Raw genomic sequence first — 13,059 nt, 5'->3', positions numbered from 1 at the left:
CAGCTCGGAGGAACATTTCTCCAGAGAGGGGATGAATCTCTTCCAGTCCTAATGGACCTGGAGTCATGCTTGCAGTGCCTGACCCCACTACTATACAGCAGCCCCTGCCTCAGAGTACCAAAACAGCTCAAATAGTGGGGCTCTCTAATGGACCTCAAGAGGTTCCTGCCTCTGAATGTTTTCCCTTCTTTCTAGACCCTTTGATAGATACACACCCTTTTCTCCTTAGTTCCTATGCTCCTACCCATTTATTAGGCTGAGACTTAGAGAATTATGAAAGGTGAAAATAATTCTAGAATTTGATAGTAGTCAAAGTAACCAGCCAGGTGAATAAATGTCCCTTTGATATCTTTCATTTGTTTCATCTCTGACAGTACTAGAGCTGATTCTTGAAAAGCTATCATGTGTCCCTACTGAATCAGCTATCACCTTCCTTATGAGTAAAATCTACAACCGATATTGGCAAAATTCACAGCACGTCTCCCATCAAGATTCAAATAGACCCCTCACCTCTTCCCACAATTAATCAGTACCCTATAAGTCAAGAAAGCTCTTTATGGCATAAAACCCATAATAGATTACAAGACTCAAGGCCTCACCACCTGTTATACAAGTCCCTGTAACATTCGTATTTTACCAGTGAGAAAACCTAAGGGCAAAGGATGGAGGTTTGTCCAGGACCTCTGAGCAATAAACAACATTGTTCTCCCATGACACACTGTTGGTTCCTAACCCTCACAAGTTACTAACATCCATTCCCACCAAAAGTAAATTCTTTACTGTAATTGATTTATGCAGTACATTCTTTAGTATTTCAGTTGACGAAGCTACCCAATATCTTTTTGCTTTCACTTGGGAAGAAAAATAATTCACCTGGATAGGAAAGCCTCAGGGTTTTAGTGAGAGTCCTTCTTATTTCTTGTAAATCCTAAAGGCTGAGCTGGATGCTATAAAGTTCCCTAGAGGTTCTATTTTGCTGCAATACGTGGATGATTTGCTTCTTTGCTCTCCTTCTCAAGCCTTCTCACGGGAAGACAGTACCCACTTGCTAAAGCTTTTAGCCTTAGAGGGACATAAAGGTTGCCAAAGAAAAACTGAAGTTTGCCCAAACCCAGATTCAATATTTAGGACATCTGAAACCAGAACAAGGCCTACTCCTAGATCCAGATAAGCTTCATGGTGTCCTAAGTTTCCCCAAACCCAAAACTAAGCACCAACTGCGAGGTTTTCTTGGGCTAATTGGTCATTACTGAAAACTGGATCCCAAATTTCTCTCTTACAGCCAAACCTCTGTATGTTTTACTCATCAATAACAATCCCAACCCAATTTTATGGGAAGAACTGAAGGACACAGCTTTTAAGGCCTCAAAGGAGAGTTTGATGAACCCACCTGCCCTTGGGCAGCCCAATGATCAGATCCCATTCTTCCCCGTTTATATACAAAAAGGAAGGGAATGCTCTTGGGGTATTCACCCCAAACACAGAAACCACCATCAACTCATAGCCAGCAACTGGACCCTGTGGCATGGGGATACCATGCCCTTAACCACTGCCCTTTTGGTTAAGGCCACCAAGAAAGTGATCATGGGATCCCCTTTAACCAGCTGTGTCCCTCATACAGTAGAAGATCTTCTGAATTCTCAACACACTCAACATTTCTCCGGCCGCCTCACCTACTATGCAGTCCCTTGGTTAACTGGTCCTCACATAACTCTTTTACACCGTAGTAACCTTAACCCTACTACTCTTTCCTCCATCAACAACAAAGGCCCTCACGACTACTTAACACTGACAGACCACATCCTGACTCCACCTGGTATCTACAAGAAAGTCCTCTGGATAACACTGACTTCTCATGGTTCTCTGATATTTCTTATTTAAAATGTGGCAATGGCAAATATTGTGCTGGGTATGCTAAACTGCCAATATTTATATTGTTAGTATACGTGCTTTTGAAGTAGCTCATGATCTGGGGATGTTGTGGGAGCAACATGATTTTCTTACCTTCAGCAGAAATAAAAATTTAAATGGCCCCTATGTTTAGCAATTATAGTATGCAATACTTTCACCTGCCACTGGAGTTATTATTAAGATTACGGGGCATTCTCAACTTGACTCTCTGGAAGCTTAGAGAGATCATGTTGCTGGTATTTCCACGAGGAATGCTGCCCTTCAAGGGATCAACAGCAGCCAAACCTCTGTCATGGTCCAAAGGGATATTTCCCCAAATGATAATTTAGAAAAACCAGCTAGAGAAGCCCAACAATTGGCCTCAGAAAAGGAAAAACAAGATTGGAAATTCAACAACTGTTGGTTTGATAAAAAGAGAAAGCTCTCGTTTGGACCAAATAAATCAGTCTTACTGGAGATTCTAAAATTCCCACTCCTTGCCACTGTACATGCATGAAACCATGGTCTACTGACAAAAATGTACATGCATGAAACCATGGTCTAATAACTCATTCATGAGTTAATATTAGTGGGGAAAAATTAGCAAACCTACAAAAAATGCCTACCTCACTTGTCCCACTTGTCTGAAGTACAACCCAGGGAAGCCTCTTCATATGCTCCCAAATACTTCAAACAGCCTAACTGACCATTTGAGTTCTGGTAAGTGAATGTCATACAACTTCCTCCTCCATCTAATGGATAAATATGTTATAGTCACAGTTCATATGTTTTCAAACTGGGCTCAAGAAGCCTTTCTTTGCAGATAGGCTACTGCCTCTTTTGTGGCTAAGGTCCTTTTGGAAAAGATTATCCCTACCTGGGGAACTCCTCTCAAACTTCAAAGTTATTGAGGAACCCATTTTACTGGCCAGGTGTTTCAACAAGTTTGTGTTGTTTGGCCAGTTTTACAACACTCATACTGTGTTTACACCCTCAATCCTCTGGTTTAGTTGAATGCACTAACAGCATTATTAAGAGTCAATTGGCAAGATTTGTAGAGGTCCTCCAAGTACCTTGACCAAAAGCATTTCTGTTGTTCCTTCTAAATCTCAGATCCATTCCTTTTGGAAATCCAACTCTCCTCTCACCCTTCGAGATCGTCACAGGACACCTAATGCATTTGGCTCCTGCTTCTTTTCACCACAACTGACAAAAGGAGAGATATTCCAATATTGCAAAGGCCTAATTGCTTCTATTAAAAATAACCATGTTTTGGTGGAGCAATCTTTTCACAGCATGCTCTTGGGGGACAAAGACCTTAAGCATCATATCTTGTAAACCTGGAGGAAAGGACACCTCCAGAAGAACTCTCCTCAGCCTTACTGGAGAGGCCCCTATCAGGTACTGCTAACCAATCCTTATGCCACCAAACTTCAAAGAATAGACTCTTGGATCCATGTGACACACCTGAAGAAAGCATAGAACCCTGACTGGATCTGCAAATCACCTAGTGACCTGAAAATTAAGATTTCCTGGAATTGAAGCAGCTGATATCTGATGAGACAGCTTTCCCAAGATATCCAGACCAGGCATGTTGGAAGTTTGTTGCCAAACCTTTGATGATGACATAACACTTTAGATAACTTCCAATGCCTATGACCTTGATAACATATGGACTTCAGATAAAAAGTGCCCAAGAGTTCTCCCTCCTACCCCCTCTTTTATTCAAATGTGACCTCAATAGGTTTACAATCTGTGTACTTTTTCTCTGATGTGAGACACTACACTTAGGAAAGGTCCTTCCTGGCACTGAGGGACAGAGCTGCTGAAACTAGAAAATCTGACTCTTGATCAACAGTGCTTTCAGGGAAAGGTCTTGATCAAAAGGGGTAAATGTAAAAAAAAAATTAATAAACAGAAACCTCAACCAAATATAGTCAGGGGACCAGAAGGGGGAGATCTCATGCCCTGCAACAATAGCAGACCCCAAGGAGGAGAAGAAAGATCCCTCTTCCTTCCCAGCAAGGATTCAGCCAATAAAAAAAAACATGGACTCTTTGTTTACTATAACCCTCCCAACTTGCTTTTTCCCTCTGTAAAAGAGCTATCCTTCCCTTGCCATGCAGGGACTTGCACGTGGCTCACCATGGTTGCAGACACAAATAGCAATTCTCTGTTGATCCCCAATAAACCCAACTTTGCTGGAGAAATATCTGGCAGTTTATTGGCTGTAGGTCAATAAACCCATGTCCCAACCACGTCCTTTATCAGGCTCCCCTCATAGGACTTATACTCTGGGTCACTTACCCCAGCGCCAAGTACCAGACAACTAAGAACAGCCTCCATGCCCCAGAGCATGCTGAAATTATTTATACTAGCCAACTCTAAACCTGTTTACCTACTCCACCCATTCCTTCTTGCAGAAATCACTATAAAGTCTCTTGTTCATTCACTCTCTCTGCCTCCTGATTGACCCTGGGGCTTCTCTTCATGGCCCTGCATGGCATATCATGCTTTTTATTTCCTGTTTCTAAGGAGCTGTAAGTATAAAATACTTCTTGCAATGACAGTAAGTTACATGTCTGTGTGTCTCACCATACTTGATTAAAACAAATGCTGGGTACTCTTTTAAGACAAGAAGACTAGAAAGAATTGGATGTGAGGGAGTGATGAGTGTGTTGCATGACTGGACAGTTGATCAAGGACCATTTAAGTGGGGACCATTTAACTTCAACTAATCATTTATAAGACAAAGGATGGGAATTTAAAGGGTCTATATCTAGCCTTGTTATAGATACATAAAATTTGAAGATAACTTCTTGTTTACATCATATGGGTAAGAGTGGATCTCTGCAATAAACAATTTCCAGAAACACAAAAAGGATGGCGGAGATTTCTTGACTGTTCCTGTTTTCCAGGAGAACAGAGCTCAGGTAAAGTTCCATGCTGTCACTAGCCTTTTTAGAACAGAATTCTTATCATGGCAGGTCATATTGTTTAACTTTTTCTTTTTTTTTTTTTTTTTTTTTACTTTTTTCTCTACCCTTGTGAGCTTTAACAGTGCTTTTGGAGTGGGACAATCTAAAATTTGAGGGTCAATTATAAATATTGTTTGAGATTCCATTAGACTCAAACCAACTTTGCTGAAACAAATAACTTAGGGTTAAAACAAAACAAAATAAAAATTCCTTCATAAAGTAATTATTGCACTCTGTCTCAAAACACTTGTGGAATATTAACTCATTCTACATGTTATCAGACTGGGCTTCAAAACGTTAAAACAACCTAGATCATTAGTGAGATTCTTTCAGGGTCTAATACAGATGATTCTAAGATAAAGATGCCTTTATGTTTGTAAGTCCCTGACTCATTAAATTCCACCATGGTCTGTCTCCGTTCCATAGAACACTATGCCTCAATCCCTACCCTACTGAGAAAGGGACGGTTGGTAAAGGGGAAGAGAATGAGAAAAGAGAATGTGCAAAGAATTAACTCTGATGTATGAATTTGCTTCCTACAGGGTCTCAATCACAGAACAGAGAGGAAATCATAACATAATAAAATTGCATTCATGCATATTCACTTAGAAGGAATTGTATTTAATATTAACAATATCTTAAGTCGTCATGATTTAGCTAATAAACCAGTAAACAGTAATTCATATTGGAATTGTTTGACTTCCCGTCAAATAGCAGCATTCTTGTACATGTAGAAAGAATGAGATAAACAACTTAACTGAGAATTAATGAATTGAGAAATACCTGAAAAGCTCTGTCTATGATCTGGGTTCTTGGAAGAGCTCCAAGTAGTAGTCTTGATTTTGATTAATATTGTAATTTATCTAGTTAAGGAAGTACCTCATAAATACTCATGAAGCATTTTATTAGATGATTGTAAATACTTAAAATCTTATTTTGCAGTCCTTTTCATCACAAAGAAAGAGGAACAGCCTGTGAGCTGTATATCATTTAGCCTTGTTCATTGACAGCAAAAGTCACACCGCTTTAAAGACAAGATGTTTGAATACTCATGCTGCCTTTGCATAAAGTTGGTGTTCTTATAGATCTGCCCTTGTACTAATGTGATATATAGAACTTAATTCTGTGACGACACATGCTCTCCTACACCCTCTAGTGGCACATTTTCCCTAAGGCCATCACAGTGATGAGCTAAGGACAGATAGGGTCTATTTACAGCAACTAAGTGGACATGTGATGGCCCAATATATGCCAGCAGCTTGGAGAGAGAAGGGCTAAAAGCAGTATCTCAAACCTACCTCACAGGAAGTAAGGCTCTGCAAAACTTTTAAAACTTTCATCCATCTGCCTTTCTCCACTTTGCAATAACCATCCTCTCTCTGCTGTCCAAACCGTACCACCACTACAGCTAGCGCCCTCTGGTTTCTCCTCTCCATAGCTACACTCTCATCATCATAGCAGTACACATCATAACACAAAAAAGCAAACACTTTCATTCATCTATCAAAGGGAAAGGAGTAATGACTTCCGGTGATGCTGCCCATCTACAGAACAGGTGGACTTTTGATAGGCCAGGACTTACACATCTTCCCAATCTCCATTTACAATCCCACTTCAATTTCATGGACATTTTCATGCCCCTGATACTTCTGCCCAACATCCATTTATAAACAAGCGTGTATTAGTTGAAATTCACCTGCACAACCTTTTTTTTTTTCCTCAAGCCATTTTGGGCCTTCCACACACTTTCCACCATTTTCAAGCAAATATCCATAAAATCTCTGCTTTCTCAACTCAATCTGATCCACTAAACCCTATTAGAAACCTGACCCTTCCACTCAATCCAATTTGTTCACTGTATGAAAAGTCTCTATAGGTTCTAGGACCAATTTGAGAAATTATCCAGAACATTCTTTCCATCTACAAGTTTCCCCCACTTGCTTTGTCCTAACCAGCAACTGAGAATGCTTATTCAAAATATAAAGCCCAAGGATTGACATCCACAAGACGACGGGAGTTTTTGTTTTTTTTTTTTAAACCATCATCCTCAAATAGAACATTGATTTTCACATCCACCCCTACCTTTGTAGGAGTCAAGGAGTCCAGCGGAGAAGTTTCAGCACACCACTGGAGCAAAAAAAAAACCCTGAAAATAAATGCATTGAAGAAAGTGAGAACAGTTTCGATTTGCCCATATCAGTCCTCCCCCAGGGGGGCACATCTCAGCGCCAAGAGCAATTTCTTGGCCCCCAACAATTTCTCCTACATGGGAAAGTAATGGTGTAATGAGTGCCTTGCTTCCCTGGCTACGTGAGATACTGCCCAAGAGGCACCCTTCTTTCTCACCCAAACCAGAACACTAAGGTGATCAGCCCCACCAAGGGACTGAGAGAAACTAGGAGCATAGTAACCAAGACACAGAGCTCAAAGGACTTTGAGTCCTACGACACAAACTCCATCGGGAAGATGCCCCATAAGCCACTTGGGACACCTTGCTTACAGGTCCCCCCGGCTGGCCCATGGATGCCCTTGAAGCTCTGTGTGCCTCACTCGCCCGAATCCTCTCCCCCACCACCCCCACGGCTGGCTCCCTAAGCATGCGCTGGTGGATTATGAATGCAAGTTTTTGCAGATGGCTTGTGAGCACGTGCATAAAGTCAACCTGACTGCAGGACTGGAAGAAGGCACAGTGAGGGCACCACCCCCAGGGAAAACAAATGCGAGGCTCTCAAGCATCTGGCCTGGCTTTACAGAATTGAGAGAAGGCACACAATTTTAGTAATTCACTCCCACGAGGGAACAAGAGATGTAGAGGGGGTGATTCCATAGAGAGCCTCAGAATCCTTAGCCAGCCTGGTGAAACTATTTTTCTCCCGAAGCCAGTCGTCAAAGAATAGAGAAGGTGACTGCTCCTTCAGTAGAAATCATAGAAAAGAACCAAATAAATTCTGGAACTAAAGAATACAATGAAATAAAAAGTGGAGTAGAGAGCAGAAGCAGCAAGCTTGATCAAGCTTAAGAGTCTGTGAACTCAAAGATGAGTCATTTGAAATTATCCAGAGAAGACAAAAAAGACGGATGAATAAAACCCTGCAATTATTTACTCTCATTATTCCATGACCCCTGCCCTGTCAAGGTGATGACATTATTTTGGAACTATTGGTTCACACAAAAGTGTGGTTGCTTGTTGTTATTGTTTAAATAATTATGGAAAACCCATCACACCAGACTTCCCTCTGGGATTGTGGTTTTCAAATTTTTTTTTTTTTTGGTCTCATGAAAATTCTACATTCTTAAAAATAAATGAGGACTCTAATGAGGTTTTGTTTGTGGGGGTTATATCTGTTAATATTTAATGTATTAAAAATAAAATAGAGCTTAAAAAAATTTAATTTATTGATTCATTTAAAAATAATAAACCCATTACATGTTAACTTAAATAACAATCTTTATTTAAAAAGAAGAGTGAGAGATGTGGTATTGTTTTACATTTTTTCAAATCTCTTTAATGTCTCATTTAATAGAAGATGTTTGGATTCTCATATCTGTTTCTGCATTCAGTCCATTGTGTAAGTCATTCTGGTTGAAGTAAATGAAGAACATCTGACCTCACAGAGGTAGGCAGTTGAAGAGAGAGGGACCTCACTGACCTCCTGAAAAGGTCTCAGGGAACCCCAACCTTCCCTAGACCACTCTTTGAAAACCGCTAAAAACAAATAGACAAAACCTGTTTAACATCCTTTAATAACCAACCATTACGAAAGTTATTGGAATAACCACGGTTATTGAACTAAGGACATGCTATGTTGGGTTTGAATTTCAAAATCTTAATTAAGGTTTATTTGCCTTTGTTATTGTTTCCTAAATGGCTTTCCTCCTTTAGGCTTGAGTTTGCTCCAGGACTAAGTCACTTAACTTCTCTAAATGCCGTTTAGTGTGTTCCTTTCCCCATCTCTACTTTCCTGGGTATAGCAGAGGAGTCTAAAAAAGAATCGGTGCTGCCCCTCTATTGGTGCCACAAGTGGGATCTCCCCACCCATTTTCTTTGCATCCTGTGACAGTTCATTTGTAGCACATTCATGCTTTTTAGTTCTCTCTTGGGGAAACATCTCAGCTAGAAACTTAAGCATAAGGTGTGTGTGCACAGACACTGTTGTTTGCTATTATCTTAGGAAGATGTAGAAGTAAATAAGTTTTATGGTTGCATATATTTTACATTCTGATAAATACAAGTCACTTCCTACTTTATCCTTTTCACATCGACATTCTTACCTGAACACTCTTTCCATAACATAACTAATCTAGAAGTGGTGAGTATAAATTTTGTAGATTAAAACAACAACAGTATGTCTAATCACATATAATTACCCAAACCATTATCTGCCACAACTACCAACATCCTTTGAAGCACAATTTGGAAAATCTATTCTAGACTATACCTAGGAGAACTGCTATTAAGATAGTGTTGGAAATCTCTAGTGGGTCACTGAATGCTCCTGAAATCATCTCATTAGCAAGTTCTAAACTATCCCTCCAGATTGTACATTTCTACTTTAAAAAAAAAAAAAAGATGTAGTGATCCATTTTATATAGACAAATTGGGTAAAAACTTACAATAATATTGAAAAGCATGCAGAACACAGAACAGATAACAAATTACTAAACTTGGTAATTCTTGCCAAAACAACACTCTTAATTTTGTTCAGTTTCTGATAATATGTTTAAAAAATAAGCAAACAAAACTTAACAAAATTAGAAAAGATGCTGAATTCGCAAATAGGTATAAGAGGAAAGAAAAATATATTCCTCCTGCTGAGAAAAATTTTCTTAGATACCTACATATGAATGACATATCAAAAAGAAACTATGAAAGACAGGAGAGCAAACTGAGATTAGTTCAATTAGTATGTTGATTATTCCATGCAATGCACCATTACATGTGTATTGAGGGATTCAAAGCAGAATAAACTATGGCCTGTGACCACTTGGAGCTTATGATCTAGTGAGTAATACAAGACTTTACACAACTCAAATTGCCAAACCACATTACTACTATTATTGCAAATATTAAAGTATACTGAGTGAATAAAGAGGAAAAATAAGTAATTCCAATGAGTTCTAAAATACAGTTTATAGAGAAAGTGACATTCAATTAGTTTTTTATAAAACAGACTGAAGTGTGACCAGTGAATCTTCTAAGTTAAAAAAAAAAAAAAGATGAGACCAGAGGTAAGAATATAAGAAAACGCAGGGTATGTTTATGTGTATTTGGGGAAGTTTCTGCTTCAAAGAATTGTTGATTATAGTCAATGCATTATAAAGCATATTTTCCCTTATGACCTGTATTCACTCAGAATTAGATTAAGGTCTTTATAGGTCAGAAGTCATTCGGACTCAGTACAGATGAGCAGTTGTGGAAAGTTAATAACTTGCACGGATTATTTATGACCCCACTGAAGTTTCTTTAATTAAGCAAACTTTCATAATCCCTTTCTAATGCCTTATCAACTTGATTTTTATCTATGTAAGCACTGGCTGCCATAGACCAGGGGACCTGTTGTGAGACCCAAGATGATACAAAAGAATTTTAGACTTAAATGAACAATTGATGGCTAGCTACCCACCCAGCAGTGGTTAGGGCAAGAATTGGTCTGACTAAAGCTTTCTATCCTGAGATTCTGGTACATAATGTTCCACTCGTGAAACTGGATCAGTTGCCCTAACACTGCTAGACAATCCTTTGCCCCGTCCAATGCATGGACTTGGAAGAAATCGTCTTAACCTTTTGACTCTGTCAGGCCATGGTCTGTACATCCTTTTCAGACTTAGTATATTCTCCTCAGTAGGCCCAATGATGCCCTCTATCATGAGTTTAGTAAGGTTTGGCAAACTTTTTCTGTAAAGAGCCAGATAATACCAATATATATTTAGGCTTTCCAGATAATAAACAGTTGGTCTCTGTTGCAACTGCTCAGCTCTTCATTATAGCACAGAAGCAGCCACAGACAGTATATATAAATGAACGGATCTAGTCAGATTTCACCTGGGGGCTGGCTGTAGTTTCTGAATCCTGCACTAAGTTGTCTGATTTATGAAGGGAAACCCTTATAAGATCCTGGTAAAGCAAAATTAAGAGGGAAAGAAAAAAACTATAAAGGTACAAAGAGCAAGTACAACAAAGAACATTTAGCTGTAAGCAACTCATACTCGAGAGAGAAAGAAAAAGAAAATACCATTAATAGGTGTTAGGCTGCAGCCCGCAGGCCTGCAAGCCTTGTAGTTGCCCAACCCCGAGACTGAACAAAGAGCCCAAAGACAGTGACAGAGACACCAACGGCTTATGGAGCAGGGGGGCGCTTACATACCTGAAGGAAGGTCCTGGAGCTACACCCCACCGTGTGAGGCAGATTGCGGGCAGAACACAGCGTCAGTCTTCGCTACTTGGGGGAGGGGCCAGGGAAAGGAGGCTACCATTTATAGGGGGAATTGGCACCAGATGGGTTCAATTACCAGGGATTAACTAAGCCCTATAATTAAGAGGATTGGATAGTCATGTGAGTGAAGCAGGGACTGGTCGAGCAGGGACAGAGAGAGAGCAAGAGAACAGCCACGGTGAACGGCCTGACCATACAACAGGTAACACCAACAAAAGAGAAAAAGTCATTGCACCTCAACACCTTCATTTCTATGCCTCAAAACAGAGTTTGCCAAATATCCCCATCTTAGATTTACCTGGGAGTCTCTTTAGACATGTAGATCCTCAGGCTCTAACACAGGCCTCTTGAATTAGGGTCTCCAAGGTGGAAACCTGGAGATTACCATGTGTAACAAGATTCCAAGGTGATTCTCATATATACTCAAGCTTAAGAAGAATTGCTGTAGAGCTTCAAGAACTTTCTCTGCATTCGTTAGCTCCCTAATTGTTAACTCTTCTCTTTATCACTGCATGAAGTCTCAGTGAAGAGGAGACTGTATTATCAGCTCCCTTTGAATTGATGCCTTGGTCTGTAACTTCCTAAACTTATTCTCACCCCTTAGACATAAGTCTTTGATTCTATTCACTGTAGTTAGGGATCACCCCCACTAGCAGACATACCTGATGCTGATTTCCAGACCCAATCAAGATCAGAAACCCATGCTTTTCACTTAATAGGATTCCTCCTGTTATATGTAGGATGAGCATTAAGGAAACAACTTGTATGAAGATTCTTAATAACACTGCTTTCCTATGTAACTCTCTTCAAAGTAATACAGTTTGGATTCTGGAAATGTCCCACTAGCTGAAAAAATTTCAGGAAAAAATAAAACTTCTAGACAAACATGGACTGTAAAACATAAGAAAATAAAATCCTTAGAAGGGAATGCTTTCAGTTTTAGGTTTGAGGCAAAAACAAATGTATATCCAGTAAAGAGACAGGAATTCTGTCTTATCCTACCTTTAAGTCAACAACAAACTTGCAATTTTGGATGACCTCAGATGTGTTATTTTTTTTTTAATAGACAATTACCACGTAACTAGACACTGAGGATACCAATTTAGAGACTCGGCAATTTATAGAAAAGTGAAATTATCAAGTGGATGGAATCTTAGATAATATCTTTTGAAAGAACTGACAAAAGACTCATGAATAATGGTAAATTTTCTCATAATCTGGTATCTTCCTACCAAAGTGAATTTATATATTCTTTTAAGCCAATTTATTCTTAGAAGCAAAGTTCAATACAAATTGGGCTGAAATTTAATTTCCTTTTGTCCTAGGGATGGATTTGAGAAGTGACTTTTGTTTTCTTTGATTTCAGAATAGGTTTGAATGATTTCCTCTTTAAGGATTCAGAAATCGCTTTGCAGTCTTCTGTTGTTTCTTTGTTAATCCCCTAAGACTTGTGAATTCTATTATTTTTAATCTCATTTTTTTTCTTGTCCACTTTTCTCTGTTGGACTTTGGGATTTATGCAAATCTCATCAAAACTGGACCATCCTGCTTAAGAATAACATTCCTTTTCTTTTTTTTTTCCTACTTCTATTTCAGCCCGTTTCTTGATCCAGTCACTTTTGGTCCAGAAGCTCAAGTTCATCTTGAAGAAAAGTTATTTATTTCTCAGGAGATATGATTATATTATTTTTCTCTCTCCTCAAATGACCTGTTGAAATAGATTTCTGGGGACTAATTTACATTAATTTCAAAGTATG

At 39.2% G+C, this 13,059-nt stretch overlaps 1 long non-coding RNA gene across 1 annotated transcript in view; it reads right to left on the bottom strand.

Annotated features, from left to right (window-relative positions):
- LOC114484016 (uncharacterized) overlaps positions 1-13,059 on the bottom strand; it is a 739,540-nt gene that overhangs the window by 330,765 nt on the left and 395,716 nt on the right. Inside the window, exon 7 of the long non-coding RNA XR_008615544.1 lies at positions 6,951-7,014. This is a non-coding gene — a long non-coding RNA (uncharacterized lncRNA). The remainder of the gene's footprint in view (positions 1-6,950; positions 7,015-13,059) is intronic.

Source organism: Physeter macrocephalus, chromosome 17 (assembly GCF_002837175.3).
Source record: "Physeter macrocephalus isolate SW-GA chromosome 17, ASM283717v5, whole genome shotgun sequence".
Lineage (NCBI taxonomy): Eukaryota > Metazoa > Chordata > Mammalia > Artiodactyla > Physeteridae > Physeter > Physeter macrocephalus.
This window is presented reverse-complemented; position numbering and strand designations above follow the sequence as displayed.